The sequence below is a fragment of the Theobroma cacao genome, chromosome 2, assembly GCF_053813885.1.
Source record: "Theobroma cacao isolate CCN51 chromosome 2, ASM5381388v1, whole genome shotgun sequence".
Lineage (NCBI taxonomy): Eukaryota > Viridiplantae > Streptophyta > Magnoliopsida > Malvales > Malvaceae > Theobroma > Theobroma cacao.
This window is the reverse complement of record NC_142640.1, coordinates 36,723,446-36,743,203: the sequence shown is the minus strand read 5'-3', so window position 1 is coordinate 36,743,203 and position 19,758 is coordinate 36,723,446. Positions and strand designations below refer to the sequence as shown.

Genomic DNA, 19,758 nt, shown 5'->3' with positions numbered 1-19,758 from the left:
ATGTGTAACTCCTCCAACTCCAAGGAACGGCTTGTTTTAAAAATAAAAATGAGTTTCACATGTAAATGTTAGAACAACCTTGGCGGACTCGATTAGATGCCTAGGCCAAGGTATCCCCGAGGATTAGTTTTGGCTTGTGCCTTATTTTCTTTTATAAAAGACATAAGCCTTAACAATTGTTTTGGTAAATTACAAATATTTTATGGTTTAAGAAATAAATTGAAAACATTATGAAATGGTTTGTGATTTGTTGTTTAAACTTGCCTCCCTCTTACTCGCCTTTAGATATTTATGATAATGTCTATTTACTCATTGGGATTGCAAAATCTCACCCACCTCCTTTCCAAATATTTTAGGTCTGTGGTAGCTTGTAGATACCCTATTTTGTCGAGGATTCCAATTGACATCTCTACCACACAGACAGTAGGTTTCTAGCACCAACATTGGGTGTATTTTTGGTCACTTGTCATTGTAACCATTATTGTACATTATAACTTTGTAAATTTTTGTATGTGTGAATTTATTTTACTTACACATTACAAAAGATTTCTTACACGTGTTTCTATAAATATTATTTTATATAAAAAAAATGCTATATTTTAATCAATATTTTATATAGTGATATTATCTATAAATCTTTTTAAAATATTTTTGTCTTTTGATTTACTTGAGCAGGAAACTACTAGAAATTGTTTAAAATGGAATGTTTAAAAACGATTGCTCACAGAAAAGGCAAGAAACTGATATGTAAGCCTTACGGGGTTCTGATTGGCATTTTGAGTAATGAGTGTCAAATGAGACCTCGCGGCGGTTGTCATGGGCCTGAGGGAGGTTTCGGGTCGTGACATCTGAGAATCAAGCGGTTGCTACCGCGTACATCCGGGAGTCTCACTCTATCGGATCACTTGTGGCCTAGCCACATATACATATAACAAGTCGTGGCCCCCGCCATGCCTAACCGCCCGTCTATTACCTAAAGGTTCTCTAGCTAGAGCTCACTCGTGCATGAGGGTCACAATTAACCGAAGTGATAATCGGCCTACTCTCGACGCATTTGGTTTGTCAAAACCATTTTCATAGATCAAATCGAGGTTTCCAAGTCTTTTGCTTAAAACAATTTGAAAACAAGGTTCAATAACCTTTCAAATTACTTGTCACATAAAAAGGCATGGTGTATTCTCTTACACAAAGATCGGACTAAAGCCAGCGCTCAAAACTTGCACTTTAAATCATTTAACTATTTTATTTAAACTATGCATATCACCCACAAATACAAGGTACAGATTTTGAATGCAAAGCGGTATAAAAGGCTTGTTTCCTTATTTCTAAAACACTTTACGTATATAGCTCATTTATAGATATATCTAAAACAATTTTCAAAACAACTTACATCCACAATTTCCTACGATTTCTAGCAGCTCATGCTTTCCATAATAATAGTGTATAAGTCATTATGAATCCCTTTAGAAATCACCTATTGAGGCTATCAGCTCATGTTTTCCACAATAACAGTGTATAAATCATTATGAATCCCTTTAGAAATCACCTATTGAGGCTATCAGCTCATGTTTTCCACAATAACAGTGTATAAATCATTATGAATCCATTTAGAAATCGCCTATTGAGGCTATCAGCTCATGCTTTCCACAATTGCATTTAATGAAATCTAGCAACATTTATAAAGCGTTTAACACTATATAGCTATGGAATTTTTGAAATAGGCACCCCCCACTAACCTTACAATAGCGGGACACTTCATTGTTATTGATTTGAGTGCGTATCTCATTATTTCTACTTGCTGGTCACTCGTTACCTTGCTCGGTATGCCTCCACGATAAACTTTCCTAGCAACAAATTAAACTCAATACATTTAGTGCATATAATTTCGACTTCTCTTTCTCATTTAATCATGAATCCTCATTCTATTAACTTGCATCTTGACATGTTTTTGCTAAGGTTCTTCATATCCTTTGCTTGCATAATTCTTTAAATTATAATTACTGGTAACTTATTTATGACTCTAGCACCCATATTAATCTTTTCCAGCCATTTTCATTCAAATTCGTCTTATATTTTCACACATAACCCACATATATGGCCACAACAATCATTCTCACTTTCACTCGATTGTTTCCAAGTTTACATGCATCATTATCTATCTAACTTTCAATACTTTGTTTCTCAATCCTCCATCCACAATATTCCTTTTTGTCATTTCTTTCATACAACATGCCATACAAACTTAACAATCTTCAACTAGCTTATGCAAATAGATCTTTTCAACAACCATAATTCCTCACAATATTCAACTAACCATAGCCTTTAAAACATAGTGTTAAGCTTACCTCTTTGCTTTTCCACTTTGAGTCCATCATGTACCCACGGGTTTATTGGCTTGTATGTCACCAATTTTTCTCCAATCAAGCCAATATTTGCTGCCACAAGACATTTCTCTTAGTCACTAACTCATTTTCAAAGATTACTCAAGCCAAAAACAAGAATTTGTACCTTTCCTTGCTTGAATCACCAAAACCAAGCTTTTTCTTCCTTTCTCTCTTTTTCTTTCTCATTTCTTTCTTTCCTTTCTCCTTTCTTTCAACTGATCTCATCTATTTTATTTCCAAGAGTACAATTTTCCTTGCAAAACATAGTCAATTGGCATGGAAGCTTGAAAATGACGTGGAGCATGGAGGAGAAGAGGAAAATATCGTGTGGCTGAAGATAAGAACTAGCCATGGGATAAGAATGAAGAGTCAAAGCTTCGTTTGGAAGCTTTGTGTCACGACCCAAATTCTAGGCCATGACCGGCAAATGGGCCCAATGGACGTAGCCCACTAAGCCCAAGCAAGCCTATTATATAATCTATCCATCATTCCATCATAAGTTATTAAAGTCACATTTCATAATTTCAATTCAAAATAATGTTAACCATTGCCATCTCGTAGTGGCATTTCTGATCAAATATACATACATTGTCTAAAACATATATCTTAATAATTTACATCGGGTTTGTTTATACACAACAATAAGGGATACTCTACTTCTAGCGGAGAGACTCGGTGAAAGTTCAACTATTGAATGCCGAGATACCTACCAAGGAAACGAATCTACAAGGACACCTAGACCTAGTTACCAGCTACCTCCTGATCTGAAAACATGAAGTTAAAAACGGTGAGTATAAACCCAGTGAGTGAACAAAGGAAGGGAATAAGCAAACGATAAGGAATGTTTAAAGAAATCATGATACACTTATTTCAAAAACAATGCAATTTAGTTTTGTTCTTATTAAAACCCCTCATTAAATTGTTCATGAGTTAATCCCTTGATGATGAAAGATCCATACATAACAAGGAATTTGAAGAATGAAAGCTTTAGTAATATTCAAGCAAGTCAAATGAAACGACGGGTCCTCGCTACAGCAAGAATGAATTTCCACTGCAGTGAAATTTAAGCTCAAATTATCAGCTGGACAAGGGTTTCTCAACTGGCCGAGGGTTTCTCTCTAAAACCCCTTCTTTCAAACTTAATTGAATAAATCCCTTAACGTTGGGAGTCCATGATCAACTGTGGTGTTAATGAAATGGAAAATGGGGCAGCAACCAACAAGATAGCATGTTGGATAGAAAGTTTCTCACTGCAGTGAGAATGAATTCAGGCGGCAAAATAGAAAGTTTCTCGCTGCAGCGAGAATCAAGCCAATGTAACCCTCCAAACTCGAGAGTTTTTTACTGCAGTGAGAAACAGAACACCAACAACAAGTTTTCATTCTCTCAAGAGAAGGCCATTTAGCTGCAAAGACAAAATCAACTTGAACATGCTTAGAAATTTCCAAGGTGTAACATGCAAGATTCACTTGTATTACAACCATATACCATACTCATGAACTTTCTATAACACATATATTTATATATATATATATATATATATATATATATATATACATCATCATGCATACCATCTCACCATCATCAGCTCATGTGCACTTTCCACTCGCACATAGCTGAGTCATTATCAGTTCATGTGCACTCCCACACCGCACATAGTTGGGTCATCATTAGCTCATGTGCACTCCTACACGCACATAGCTAGGTCATCAGCATCACACAAAAAAGAACATCCAAGGCATATTGTACATATCAACATATTGTGATAACACATGAACCATTTATATGGCACATTTTCACAAGATAGAAACATTTCACCAAAGGCTTATTCCCTAGGTATATTTTTTAAAAAAAGTTGGATAAAATCATTCAAATGTTTCACCCCAAATACATCTACATGTCCATAGAAATTTTGAACTGCAAGTTCACTCACCAGTATTCGTTAAATCTTTACTCAACTCCAACTTCTTCTAATGGTCCAAATGGGGTGGTGGGGCTTCGTTGGAACCTATCATCACATTAGCATCATCACCATCAACCTAACTTGGCATTAATACTATTCCAAAACTATTTTCTAAATTGAGTTCTATTAGTCATTCCTACTTGCTTCCAACTACCATTAAATGGCTATTATTTGCACCACTATAGTCACACTAAAAATCATTAAACAATCTCAACAATAACACTCAGAAATCAAATTACTAAACATTATCAACAATTAAAAATAAATTTTAATTAACTATTCACCTTGGTAGCTTTGTTAAATTAAAATTCTTTTCAATAATTTTCAAGCTATTATAGAAACTCCCTCTTTCTCTCTCTAAAACACCTAGCTAGTGAGAGAGAATATGGAAGTAAGACTTTTCAAGGGTTTTAAAGTGAGAGAGTGAAAGAGCACAAAGGTTCTATGAAAGGGTACACAAAAGCATGAAAAGTGGAGCTAGCTTGAGAAAGTTATGGAAGCTTGAAGAGAACTCCTATGGAGGATGAAGAAACGTGAGAGGGAAGAAGGAAGAAGAAGAAGAAGCTATTGGAAATGTGAGAAGAAGCTGCTAGAAGATGATATTTATAGCTCAAGCTTATCTATAATGACCTAACCTTGATCGCTATCGACGTCCAAAACCTCCGAGAGATCTCGCCAAGTCCCGAACAAGCCTTTATGAAATTCTCAAGACATTTATTAAATATGCTCTCACGTACAGAAGCGATTAATAATAATAATATTCGTACTACAAATTTTCCCATTTCAAATAATGACAATTAAGTGTCAACCGCAAGGTTTTTAACAATACATATTCATGAATTAACAATAATACACAACATTTTAAAATCTTATGTAACTCGACCCTAGACAGCGAAGTGACTTGGATAGAATGCTATGAGATGCCTTTACCTATCCATGGTGGACCGTACGCTCCGATGATTTCACGCTAGGCTGATCTCAATCTGTAAAAAGGGAAAAAAGAAAGGTGTGAGTCTCACAAACTCAGTGATCATCGGCTCTGTGAGTAGGGCGTAGATGGGAAACAAGCAAACAGCAGATCAATTGAAAATTTAAATGCAGGATTGTAAAAATAATTTATTTCAAACGGGGGTTTGTGCCTTATATGAAATACTGAGAATTTCTTATGCATTATAATCATTCAAGTTATAAATCAACCAAGGTAGATAAAAATTTTCACTCCAAAATAGATCCATCACCTTATTCAAGTCAATCATTTGAAATATTGATTTAAAACACTTTTACATAAAAGAATTCTGTCGTCGAATAAATTGACATTTTAATCCAATCAAATTAATAAATTTGGGCAAGCTCCCATGAAATCGAATGTTAATCAAATTTATATGTAAATCACAAATCGCCTCGTACTCGATGAGTTAAAATTCATTTCACCATAAAAATAGGGGAACTGTGGAAAATCGTTTAGTCCCTTTTTCACCATGCAAAGAGATATGAGTTTGAGAACCCAAGGAGATTTTAGTCTCGAGTACAAAATCAAATAAAATCTATGGTCCTACTACCACGTAATAATATCCAGGAGCCTTGTTCCACTGGATCCCACATGCCATGGCGGTCTCAATGATGTTGGTTGACATTAGAGAATCAAGCGGTCGCAATCGCGTAATCATCTGATGGCTTAGCCATGCGTACATATATCACAAACCATGGTCCTCGCCATGCCTAACCGCCCTTCAGTGACCCAAAGGTTCTCAAACTAGAGCTCACTCATGCACGAGGGTCACAGTTAATGAAGTGACAACCGACCTACTCTTGAATCTCTTAGTTTAGTGAAACCGTTTACGAATCCAAATCGGGTTTTCAAAGAATCTTTTCAAATCAATTTTGAAATACCGACCGTCGTATCAAGATAAGACTCTCTTTTCATAAAACTGTTGTGAGACCTTAACCTTTATAGACTCATAGTTAGTAATATACGCAATATTCTTAATCAGGGGTAATTTCGTCATTTCCTTAGTGAGCCCATAAAAGTAAGATTTTAAACAATATTATGGCCTAAGTAGGCCTAAGGCATAAATGAATGATGAAAATATGAGTAAAATGACAAGGAAATAAAAATTTTGATGATTTTCACGGTAAGGGCAAAATGGTCATTTTTCACTTCGAGTTTGAATTTTTAAGTTTTCATGAACCCGAGCATTTCTAGACCATTATGGACCTTGTCCCAGTGTGAAAAGAGTAAAAATATTGCATAAAAGATTGGAGGAGAATAAGCTAATTTGTGGAGGGGCATTTTGGTAATTTAAGTGGAGTGGATAAGCTTGGGCTATAAATATCTCTTTCTTCCAGCAACTTCTATATTATCTAGCAGCTTTTCTTCTTCTTCTTTTTCTCTTTCATGTTGCTTCCCAACCTCCATGAAAGCTTGATAAGAAAGCTCCACAACCTTTCTCAAATAGCTTTAAATTTCATGCTTTTGGTGCACCCTTTCCATAAACCCTTGTGCTCTTCCACTCTCTCTCCTTAAACCCTTGAAAAATCTTATTTCCATACTCTCTCTCACTAGTTAGGTGTTTTAGAGAGAGAAAGAGGAAGCTCCAAAAATAACTTGAAAGTTTTGGAAAAAAATTTCAAATTTCAAGGCTATCAAGGTGAGCAGTAAATTAAAGTTGATTTTAAATGTTAAGGGTGGCTAATGATTAGGCTTGTGAATGTTTTATAGTAGGGTGTTTATTCATTTTAGAGTGGTTAAGGTAGTGAATATAGATAGCCATTTAAATGGTAATTGGAAGCTAGCCGAGAAATAGCTTCAGAATCTATAAGTATGTGAATTGACATAATGGTGATGCTAATCTAATGGTAGGTTCCAACGAAGCTCTATCACCCCATTTGGACCATTAGGGAAGTTATAGTCGATTAAAGGCCCAACAACATACCGGTGAGTGGACTTGCATTTCAAAATTTGTTTTGGGAATATTTATGCAATTATACAAACATTTGAAAGATTTTATCCAGTTTTCCTTTGAAAATGTACCTTGGGAACAAGTCTTTGGTGAAGTGATTTTATATTGTTAAAATGTGCTATAAAATAGTTTATGTGTTATCACAATATGATAATATGCATGATATGCATTAGGTGCTTATTTGTATGTTGATGTGGACCCGGCTATGTACGAGTAAGAGTGTGCATAAGCCAATGATGACCTGACTATGTGCGAGTGGGAGTGTGCATAAGCCGATGATGAACCACCCATGTGCTAGTGGGGAGTGCACATGAGCTGATGACGATGGGAGAGTGTGCATGATGATGAATATATATATATATATATATACATGTATAGATATGTGTGTTATAGAAAGTTTATGAATATGTATAAGGTTGAAATGCATGTGAAATTTGACATGTTAAACTTTGGAAAATTATATGAGTTTCATGTTGTGTTGGTCATGTGAACAGGGTGGCCTTTGCTTGAGGGAATGGGGAATTTTTGCTGGTGCCCTATTTCTCGCTGCAGCGAGATTCAATCTCACTACAGCGAGAAACTCTCAAGTTTGAGGGGTAAGGCTGGTCGAAAATCTTGCTACAGCTAGAATATTACTGTAGCTTCTCATTACAGCGAGAAACTTTTTGTTTTGTGACGAAAATTTCGTTGCAGCGAGATTTAATCTCGCTGTAGTGAAAAACTTTATGTTTTGCTCCTCATTTAGTTCGATTGCTACCCTATTTTCCATTTCTTTGGTACCATAGTTGAGCATGGACTTCCAACATTAAGGAATAAATGAATTAAGTTTAAAATGAGGAGGTTTGGTGAGAAACCCTTGGCCAGTTAAGAAACCCTCGGTTAGTTGATAATTTAAATCAAGTGTCGTTGCAATAAAAATTCGTTCTCACTGCAGCTACGGCCAGCAAGAATGCCTTTCTGCTGTAACCAGGACCCATCGTTTATTTGACCTGATTAGCATGAATGCTCTTAACATTTTCACTCTCCAAATCCTTTGTTGAGCATGGACCCTTTTCATAAAATGATTTACTCATGTGGGGTTTACATGAGGGGTTTTAATAAGAACTAAAACAAATTGCATTGTTTTAAAAAAAATGAATGCATTATGATTTTGTTAAACATTCCTTAGGGTATGCTTGTTCCCTTCTTGTTCACTCATTTGGTTTATACTCAGCGTTTTCAACTTCATGTTTTCAGATCACGAGGCAGCTGGTAACTAGGTCGAAGTGTTTTCGTATATTCGACCCTTGGTAGGTGTCTCGGCATTCAGTAGCTGTACATTCATCCGAGTCTCTCCTCTGGAAGTTGAGTACTCTTTTGGTGTGTATAAACAAATTGATGTAAACTATTAAATTATGTTTAGATAATATATGTACTCTTTGATTGGTATGCCACTATGAGATGGCAATGTTTAGTATTATTTTGAATCAAAGGTATAAAATGGGACTTAGCAATTTTTAATGGAATGGTGAAAAGGTTATTTAATAGGCTTTCTTAGGTTTAGTGGACTACGTCCGTTGGGCCCATGCACCAGTCATGCCCCGAAATTTGGGTCGTGACAACTGTATACAATAAACTTTTGCATGTGATTCTCATTTCAAAATGGCATGGTGAATATGAAATTAAATTCCATGAATGCACATTGCACAAATAGAAGGCACAAATTTTGAAGCAAAATAGTGCGAAGGGCTTGTTTCTCGATTTTCAAAACCCTTTACATATAATTTATTCATATATATTCAAAAAAAATTTTGAAAAATAATTTACATTCAGAATTTCCTAAAATTTCTACCAGCACATGCTATCCACAATTTTGCATGTAAAATAAATCATACATGAATATATATATATAGTTACGAAAATTTTTAAAATTGACACACCCTACTCACTTCATAATAGCAGGACACTACATCTCTATTTCTACTTGTTGGTAACTCCTCACTTGCTCCGGCGAGCTGTTAAAGTACACTATCTTACTTTAGACTTCCAATTTAGGCTGGGTGGCCCAAGTCTCCACCTTCTTTTTCTCTTTTGGACTTTTCTTTTCTTGTTGCCATTGGGCCCTTTTCATGGGCTCTTCCCATTTCTTATTACTGGGCTATGCCTATTTTTTTTCATTTCGTTTTCTTCTCTTTTTTTTTTCTCCTCTAGTTGGCCTTCTTTTGTCCTCTTTCTTCTCTTCCAACCGACCCTCTTTCTCTCTTTTTCTTTCCTTTCTTCTTTTTCCTTCTTTCCTTCTCCTTCTTTTCCTTTCTCCTTTATTCTTTCTCTCATTCTTTTTCCTCTCCTTTCTCCTTTCTTCTTTCTTTTCCTTTCTTTCTCCTCGGCTTGGTAGATTTCCTTTCCCTTTTTTCCAGCCAACAGTACCAGTTTTTTCTTCTTTCTCTTTCTTTCAACTCTTTTTCTTCTCTCTCTCTTTCTTTTTTTCCTTTATTTTCCTTCTTGGTTTTTGGCCGACCCCCTACCAAAAATTTTCTATCCATTTGATCGACCCCACCACCATCATTTCTTCTTTCTTTATTCATTTATTTTCTTCCTTCTTCTTTTGTTCAACTGCCCCCTTAAATTTCTTCACACGAGCTGTTACATTATCCAACTCCACTTAAATTACGAAAATGCCCTTAACAAGTTAGCTTATTCTCCTATAATCTTTTGTGCTATCTTTTTACTCTTTTGACACTAGGACAAGGTCCATAATAGTCTAGAAATACTCGGGTTCACAAAAACATAACAATTTTGACTCGAGATAAAAAGGACCATTTTGCCCCTACCTTGGAAATCATCATTATTTTTATTTCCTTCGTCATTTACCTTTATTTTCATCATTCATTTATGCCTTAGGCCTACTTAGGCCTTAATATTGTTTGAAAGCATACTTTTAGGGGCTCATTAAGGAAATGACGAAATTACCCCTAGTCCAGTTTATCGCGTCTACACCTAATTACAGGCCTATAGAGGTCAAGGTCTCACACTTTGACTAAACTAATGACAAAATTACCATTTTATCCTCCAAGGTTTTCACCCTTTTTAATTGTATCCTCCCATTATCTTTTAATTCCAAGTTTTTTTCATTTTTCTTCTTTAACACTTATATTAATAAAATATTAAGTTTATGCTTGAACGCGGTATCACCGCAATACTTAAAATATTTACTTACTCGCGCTAGCTTTATTTAATCAAGACACTCAGGCCCCGTTAACATCAGTTTTTTCTAAACTTTCCTCGTTCTTCTTCTCCCCCACTTAGATTAACCATATATTCATTCTTCATGGAAAATTTTGACACTGAATAAACTATTAATATTTTAAATTATTTTATTAAAAAATATTATTTTATTCTAAAATTTTCCACTTGTCTCCTTGGCACCCAAAATGTCTTATTATGCCCCGATTCACTTTTGAATCACTTTTTATATCATTAATTCATCCTCGATAAAAAAATTATTACTTAATTACTATTTCCTCGCGTGCGAAATATTTTATTCCAAACTGTGCCTTTCAACTTTCGTCACTTTTAAACACTCTAATTAACCTCAATTGACATCCGATAAGCCTTACTAGCCAATGTATCCAAGTACGGGGTGTTACAAATTTTGAGAACTCTAGCTGTTTTTTTATGTGCAGATAGCTCCGATGACCATTGGTAGTTATTCGATGCTATTTCCTCCAATAGGTCGTATGCGTCATCAATGGACTTCGCCATGAGAGCTCCTCCAATAGTACATCAATAGTGCTTTTTACTTGACTACTCAATCCATTGTGAAACATTCTTTAGAATTGTTTATCAGGTTTTTCTTTCTGAAATCTTTGAGAAAAAGGTGGTGGAGTTATGAGAGCAGTTTTTAATTGTGATTTTTCTTTTGAATTTCCAATAGATTTTTCAACCATAATTTCTTTTTCAGCATCTTTTCAATTCTATTTCATCAGATTCAATTGAAATTTCAAAATTTAAATCCTTACTATATACCTCTTTTCCATTACAAAGGTGGATTGTCGTACAATATTCCTTACCTTATCTTCTTAGGTTAGGTCAGTAGCACTTGGTAAGGTACCATGAGGTCTAGTATTTAAAGCACTGGCAAGTTGGCTCGCTTGTGTCTCATGATTTCTAATTGAAGCTCCTTGATTTTGAATGGAGGCATCAATCATTGTCATAAATGCATTGGTCTTTGTTATGAATGTATCAGTCGTTGTCATGAATGGCATGAACATATCCTCTATTGAAGGCTTTTTCTCTAGCATAAGGGCCCTAGATGGAAATTAGGAGGAAAGTTTCACTTAGCCGCTAATGAAGACCCTTGGTTGTTATTCCATGAAAAATTAAGACGATTCCTCCAACCAGGATTATAAGTATTGGAACAGGGAATGTTTTGTTGCCTATTTACAACAAATTGATGAGACTTAGAATAGATGGGACAACTGTCGTTGGAATGTCCTTCACCACAAAATTCACACGTCATAAAAGAGTTCTGAACATCATTAACACTCAGTTCATCTATTTTCTTTGTGAGATAAGCCAATTCTATAGAAACAGTGTTTGTCACACCTAATTCATTAATTCTACCAATTTTTCTTGTACCCAATCTTTTAGATGGCCATTGATAATTATTGGAAGCTATCTCTTCAAGCAAATCATAAGCCTTATCAATAGATTTACTCATGAGTGCACCTCCAGTGTCAGCATCAATGGTAGTTCTAAAAGGTCTTAGCAAACCATTATAAAAAGTCTGAACTGTAGCCACTTAGGTAGTCCATGGTGAGGACTCCTTCTTATCAAATCCTTATACCTCTCCCAAGCCTTATATAGTGATTCAGAATCAAATTGCATGAAAAAAGTGATATCATTACTCATCTTTGCTAACTTAGTAGGTGGGAATAATTTTGCTAAGAATTTTTTAGCCAAATCATCTCAAGTATTAATGGAACCAGCAAGAAGGGAATTTAACCAAATCTTTGCTTTATCTCTCAATGAAAAAGGGAAAAGCCTCAATCTTAGAGCATCTTCAGTAATACCCTTAGCCTTGAATGTACCACAAATTTACAAGAAATTTACAATATGAGCATTCGAATCATCATTAGGCAAACCCTCAAACTGTACAGCATTCTGAGTCATCTGAATGATTGATGGTTTAATTTCAAAATTGTTTGCTTGAATAGGTGCTCTTCAGATAGTAGAGTGGTGATTTTGTACTTGTGGGATAACATAATCCCTCAAAAGCTTAGACTCTTTCTCTTGTTGATCAACAATTGTTTTACTTTGAGTAGAAACTTTTTTATATTTCCTTCGAAGTCTTTGAATCCTTTTTGCTAGTCACAACAATAAATAGAAAAAATTTATTCACTTCACTTATAAAGTCTATTCAATCATTTTTCTTTTTGTAATTTTCAATAGCATTTCTCATTTTTATATTTTCCTTACCTATGTTATTTGGATTCTTTTAACATAACCTCAATTCCATTTTTAGTTTCTTATTTTCATTTTCTAACTCAAGTTTCTCACTTGCCAATAAATTATTCTCAATACTACAAGTTGAAATATTTTCTTCATTTTTCAACTTTATCTTCTTATACTTACGAGTTAGTTCATTAAAGACTTCTTCAAATTCATCAAGTGTATATGCGAACATATCATTTGTCAATATTTTTACCTTTTCTTTCTGATTTGAGGATAAACATGGTTTACAAGTTGAAAAACTTACCTCACAACATTGTCTTGAGGATATAATTTTGCTCGATTCTTCACCACTTGTTGAACTTTCTTTTTCACAATCTTCTTCCTCCAGCTTTTTCTCTCCATATAGAGATTCTAGTTTCTCCCATACTTCTATGGAACTATTGGATATGGAGACTTTGTTGTACATTCCTTCTTTAAGAGCAGTAAAGAGAATACTCATGGCCTTAGCATTCAACTCTAGTATTTTCTAGTCACTTGAGTCCCACTCATACATTTTATTGATCATTTTAAGTGGTTTTTCTTCAATTCTTCTCTATATTTCAAGAACATATATTTGGATGAATAGCTTCATTTGAATTTTCCAATGAGAATAGTTTTCACCACTAAACTTTGGAAGTTCCACATATGATCTTTCTTTGTTGGGAATTAGTGGAGCAAAATCAATGTCCATCAGGGTGACAGCTTCAAGTTCTTCACTTTGATCATTGTGATTTTCTTCAACATTTGTGTTGCTTTCTGTTACTTTTAGGTCCATACTTATCTCCTTGATGAAAATTTTGTGACTCAAACAACCATAATCAAGGTACTATAAATTTTCTTCTTGTCTGCTTGGCTCTATATTATCTTCATCCATAAGATCACTATGTACCATATAGTAAAAGTTTGCAGCTTCTTTTCCTTTTTCATTTTGTGACTAGTTATTTTACTCCAAGCAATGATCATTGCTTTCTTTTTGGATCCCTGAGGGTATTCTTCGTTTCATGTTTGGACATTCATATTTGATATGACAAGTCTTCTTACATTCAGAATAGATGATGTTGTCTATGTCTTAATCATCTTTTGGCATGTCTCTTCTTGGTTATTCTCTTTTGAAAAATCTTCTTTTTTCTTATTTGTTCCTCAAAAATCTATTGAAACTTCTAGTTACTAGTGATATCTTTTCATCATTCCCATCTTCACCATCACATTCAATATTCTTTTCATCATCTTACTGACCTACCTTAAGAGCAATGCTTCTTATTTTTGCTTCTCGCATAATTGCTTCGTCTTTTTCTTTCTTATGCGTAAGAGTCATTTCATAAGTAAGCAAAGATCCTAAGAGCTCATCAAGTTAGAGGACATTGAAGTCTTTAACTTCCTCTATGGTAGTGACTTTAGGTGTCTACGACCTTGGTAAGCAATGAAGGATTTTCTTCAACAACTGAGCATTTAAGAAATCTCTTCCTAGAGCATTAAGTCACCCTATGATCTTTGTGAATGTCTCAAATATTTCTTTAATGGACTGTTCATCCTTCATTTTGAAAAGCTCATAGTCAAGTATTAACATGCAAATCTTTAACTCCTTTACTAGACTAGTGTCCTCATAACAATTTTGTAATGTTTTCCATATTTCTTTTATAGTAGAGCACATAGTTAACCTATTAAATTCATCCTCACTGAGAGCACACAAAATAGCTATTACAGCTTTGTGATTTAGCTTTATCAAATTTTTATCCTTATCATCCCATTCAGCGTTTGCTTTAAGATGTTTCACACCATCAAAATTTTGGTAGGAATATGAGGTTTATCAATAATAATATCCCAAAGATTTAGATCAGCAGATTGTATGACGTTCTCAAACCTCATTCTCAAAAATGGGTAGTTCTCCCTTCTGAACAAAGGAAGCCACATCATAGATTGTCCTTCACCAATGAAGCTTGATAATACCATGGTTATGCTTTTACGCTTTCTATTTAGGATCTCTCAAAGGTGGTTAAACCTATAAAGACTTGAGAACCTACTTTGATACTAGTTGCTAGAAAGATAAGCTTAAAGTAAAACTACCTAGATCGGTGGTGAATTGCTTGTTAAATAAAAATTCATTCTTTTTGAAAAATCTTTGAAGATAAAGCAAAAATATAAAAGAATAAAACAACAAAACAGAGTATGAGATTAATGCAAAATAAAGAATACTTAGCAAGATTTTTTATAGAGGTTCAACCTTCTAATGCCTACGTCCTATCCCTTTATAGCAAAGAGTTTGAATCCATTATCAGCTTGCCTTTTCAATAAGGTTAGGCACAACCATTACAACATGCCATTTGTGGGATCAAGTGCAACCTCTACAACATGCATTCTGCAAGATTAGCGTAACCTTTATCTAGACATTGCCTTTTCTAGGTTCAAGCACAACCTTTAAACAAGATGCAGTCTTTGAAAGGATCAAGCAAAACCCCTTTACCTTTAACTTAGAGGTATAACCAATACAGCAGTGGATAATGAATCTCTAACTCAAAACCTCTAGAAAGGTTGATAAAGAATTTTGGATAAGAAAGTTGAGAGCTTTCTCAAGGATGTGAATGATCAAAGAAGGTTTAAGTTCAAGAAAGATCAGCAAAAAGATAAAAATGTGATTTGTAGGCTCTTATCTTACTCAAAGATGGGAACTTTCTATTTACAGCTTTTCCATTTGTTTTTCTGCTCTTTTCTTCTTAAAAAATGTTTCAAATTCTTTCAAAGTCCTCCAACATCCTTAAATTAACATCATCAAGGTAGGTATTTATAGCTTTCGAGATTTCTTGCCCGTTGGAGTGAAATTTGAGCTTGCTCAATTCTATCACATATGTAGAATTAATTCTTTATTGCTGAGATGTTGGTTCTTCGTAAAGTCTATAACTTTTTATCTCTAGAGAACTCGATTCTTCTATTTTATGGTGTCGATCCTTCTACAACTGGTTCAATGGTAATACCTTTGCAATCTTAGAGAATCGATTCTTTTACCTTAAGGTGTTCGTTATTCACTATGTCTAGTGCCAAAATTTGAATATAAGCTTAATTGGCATTCCACTCTTATCCTGTTGTACCATCTCATTCTTGGTCACCAAGTATCTGAATTGTACTTTTGGTGTTTCAAGAACTGATATCTTCTTCATGTAGAATTGATTTTTTCTTTTTTGCATTTCTACCTTTTGCAATATGTTTCTCTTGAATCAATTCTTTGCCACAAAGGTGTTGGTTCTTTACAAATCTTAAAGCTTTTGTCTGTAAAGAACCGATTTTTTCTTTTCTCAAAATTGATGCTTCATTGTTGATCTCTGTTTAAGAACTGACTTTTCCTTTTTCAGAATCAATTTTTTATGTAATCAAAGAAATAGATTTTACTTTCTTTTCATTTAAGAATGGAGTCTTCTATTTTGAGAATTTGATTCTTAGGCTGGCACTTTGAATTTTGAAAACAAGAGATCTTTGAGAAAATTAAGAGATATTTCTTTAAGTTCAAGAGCATGATCATAGTGTTTTAGTAAATTCAACTCTAACACTTCTTTAAGCATTTTTTTCATATTCAAAAATATCTTTCATTCATTTCCAAATGTCATTAAATTCAATCAATTTTGTCATTCCAAAACAAAATAAAGTTAACAAGTTCCAATAAATTTCCATACTTCAAGTCGAATCCATAAATGAACAATCTTAACTTTCCTTACCTTCACAACCTCTTTGAAGAGCCAAACCCACAAAATTCATAGCTCAAAAATAGATTTAAATGAGATGAAATTAGAAAATCCTAGTGTTCGGTTATACAGGTTTAAACTCAAATTTGCTAAATCTTACCTTAGATTTGATTTGGAAGGCTAAATCTTTGTCTAAAGGGTCTCGGGAGGTTAGGAGAGGGTTTATGTCACAGCCCAAATTTTGGGCTTTGACCGACGCATGGGCTTAGTCAGCATAGCCCACTAGGCCCAAGCAAGCCTCTTTATAAGATCTTGTTCCTCATTCCATCCATCATCTTTAAAACCATGTGCTGAAATTCTCAACGATAAATGTTTCAGTAATATTTTATAGCAATTGAATATTCATATTTGTATTATCTCAAAGTACTGTCATTCATTGCCGTCTCATAAGGGCATCATCATCAATCCAACATATACATACTTCATTTATAACATGACTCATAGTAGCTTACATTACATATACGTGTACACAAACAAAAGACTATTAACCGTCAGCGGAGTGACTTTAAGTGAAGGTATTGCTACTGAGATGCCATAGTACCTACCAAGAAGATGAGCATACGTGGACACTCAACCTAGGTCCCAACTACCTCTGAATCTGAAAACATGAAGTTTAAAAATCTGAATATAAAACTCAGTGAGTGAACATAAGAAGGGAACAAGCAATTGATAAGGAGAACTTGGAAATCATGATGCACTTGTTTCGAAAACAACGCAATTGATTTAATTTCTTACTAAAAATCCCTCATTGAAAAATTTGATTAATATCCTCATAATGTTGCAAAAACCCATGATCAATCCATGAAGTTCAATGGGTGATAAATATGTAAAAATCAGGCAAGGTAGTGAGCATGACAGCAAGTTTCTTGCTGCAGAGAGAAACATTCTTGGTTTGCATATGTTTCGATTTTTTAATCATTTCTCCCACTCAAGAAGTCCAATTGACATGATTTTTGGACCATTGGAAAGATAAGAGGATGGGATACAACTTTTATGTTTACACTTTGCCCAGTTCTGACTGAAAAGTGCTCAAAATCCATGTCAAATAAAAGGCACTGCACTAGAAAATTTGGAACCACCCAAGAATTTCTTACTGCAGCGAGAATCCATTTTCACTGCAACGAGAATTCTTTTTGGCTATCGTGAGAAACAGGGCTGGTTTGTGCCCCCACCACCCAAGAGTTTCATGCTGTAGCGTGATTCAGGGCAGATGACAATTAAGGGATTTTCACATGCCACAAAATCCATTCCTACCATATTGCACATCAAAGTGAACACATTGACAATAATCAAATTTCTCATTATTCATTTCAATCACATATTACAATCATAAACTTTCTATAACATACATATATATATACATACATCATTATGCATACCATCCCGCTACACTCAGCTCAATGCAATATCATCATCATGTGTTCACTCCCTACTTGCACAGTCTAACATCATCATGAGTGCACTTCCTACTCGCGCACTTCAACATCATCATGTGTGCACTCCCTACTCACACACTTCAACATTATCACACAACATTATTCATCAATGCACAACATATATTCATATATATATATATATATAAACATAGTATAGGAGCACATGGATTCATCTTTTCACATATTTCACATTTTCACAACATCAAAACATTTTATCAAGGGCTTGTTCCCCAGCACACATTTTTAAAGATAGGTTGGATAAAATCATTCTAATGTTTCATTCAAATACATTTACATTTCCCAAAGAAATTTTGAAATGCAAGTTCACTTACCGATATTTGTTGAATCTTTAATTGACTCTAACTTCGGTTATTGCTTCAAACAAACATGTGAGGCCTCGTTGGAACCTTGGTGGACTTATAGTTGAACTCCTTTTCAAGAGTTTTCAAGTTACTATGGAAAAGTCTTTCTTTCTCTCTCTAAAACTTCCAACTAGTGAGAGAAAGTGCTGAACAAAGACTTTTGAGGGTCTTAAGGTGGGAGAGTGAAATAGCACAAAAAGTTCTATGAAAAAGTGCTCAAAAGCATGAAAATTAAAGTTAGAGAGAAAGTTATGGAAGCTTTAAGGGAGGTTTCCATGGAAGATGAAGAAACATGAGATGGGAGGAAGAAGAACAAGAAGCTGCTGGAAATATAAGGAAGCTACTAGAGAAATGAGATATTTATAGCCTAAGCTTATCCAAACTTCACTTAAATTACGAAAATGCCCTCAACAAGTTAGCTTTGTCTTCCTCCAATCCTTTATGCAATCTTTTTACTCTTTTGACACTGAGATAAAGTACATAATAGTCTAGAAATATTCGGGTTCACGAAAACTTAAAAATTTTTACTCAAAATGAAAAATGGCCATTTTGCCCCTACCTTGGAAATAATCATTATTTCTATTTCCTTCATCATTTTATCCTTATTTTTATCATTCATTTATGTCTTAGGCCTACATAGGCCTTAATAATATCAGAAAACCCACTTTTAAGAGCTCACTAAGAAAATGACCAAACTACCCCTACTCCACATCATAGGGTCTACCTCCGCTACATGTTTGTGAAGGTCAAGGTCTCACAGTTTAGATGGTGTTAGGGATGAGTTGGAGACTGGAAAAGTGTAAAATGAATTTTAGGGCTCGAGCTAGGTTTTATATTTTTTCCATACTGAACTTGAGAATCAATTCTTAGGTTCCTAAGTGTCGATTCTTGGAGTTCTAGACTTGCAAGAACCAACTTCTTGATTTCTTGGAATCAATTATTCTAGACCAAAAACTTTTCTGACTTGTAATAACAAACTTCTTAATTTCTCGTGATTGATTCTATTAATCCAAAAGCTATTTTAGCTTGCAAGAATCAATATTCCTTTACTTAAGGTTGATTCTTGACACTTCCAATGGCTATCTAATGTTAAGATACACCTTGGAATCGACCTCTCTTCCCTTAGAATCAATTCTTCAAGCTTAGATTTGTAAAAATTTCCTTTCTTTGTCCATCCTTTCATATCATACTCTCATCCAATCATATTACATCAACTATAACATCATCATAGCAAGAATTTCATGGCAATATAGTCAGGAAAACTCATCCATCACCCGCCATTATATGGAATCATAATTCATTCACATAATTGACGGGCTATCATATCTTTGGTTTCCTTTTTCATCCATTCTTTCAACCATCATTTTCCATGAATGTTACTCAGCAATAACGAGAGATTGAGCATCAAATAACAAGAAACTTTTATTGATAATCATCACCAATGTATACT

General features: G+C 34.5%; 1 non-coding gene across 1 annotated transcript; it reads left to right on the top strand.

Annotated features, from left to right (window-relative positions):
- The first annotated feature begins 12,093 nt into the window (after positions 1–12,093).
- LOC148764213 (small nucleolar RNA R71) lies at positions 12,094–12,200 on the top strand. Its single transcript, XR_016024898.1, has one exon. It is a non-coding gene; the product is annotated as a small nucleolar RNA R71 (small nucleolar RNA).
- Positions 12,201–19,758: the final 7,558 nt, after the last annotated feature.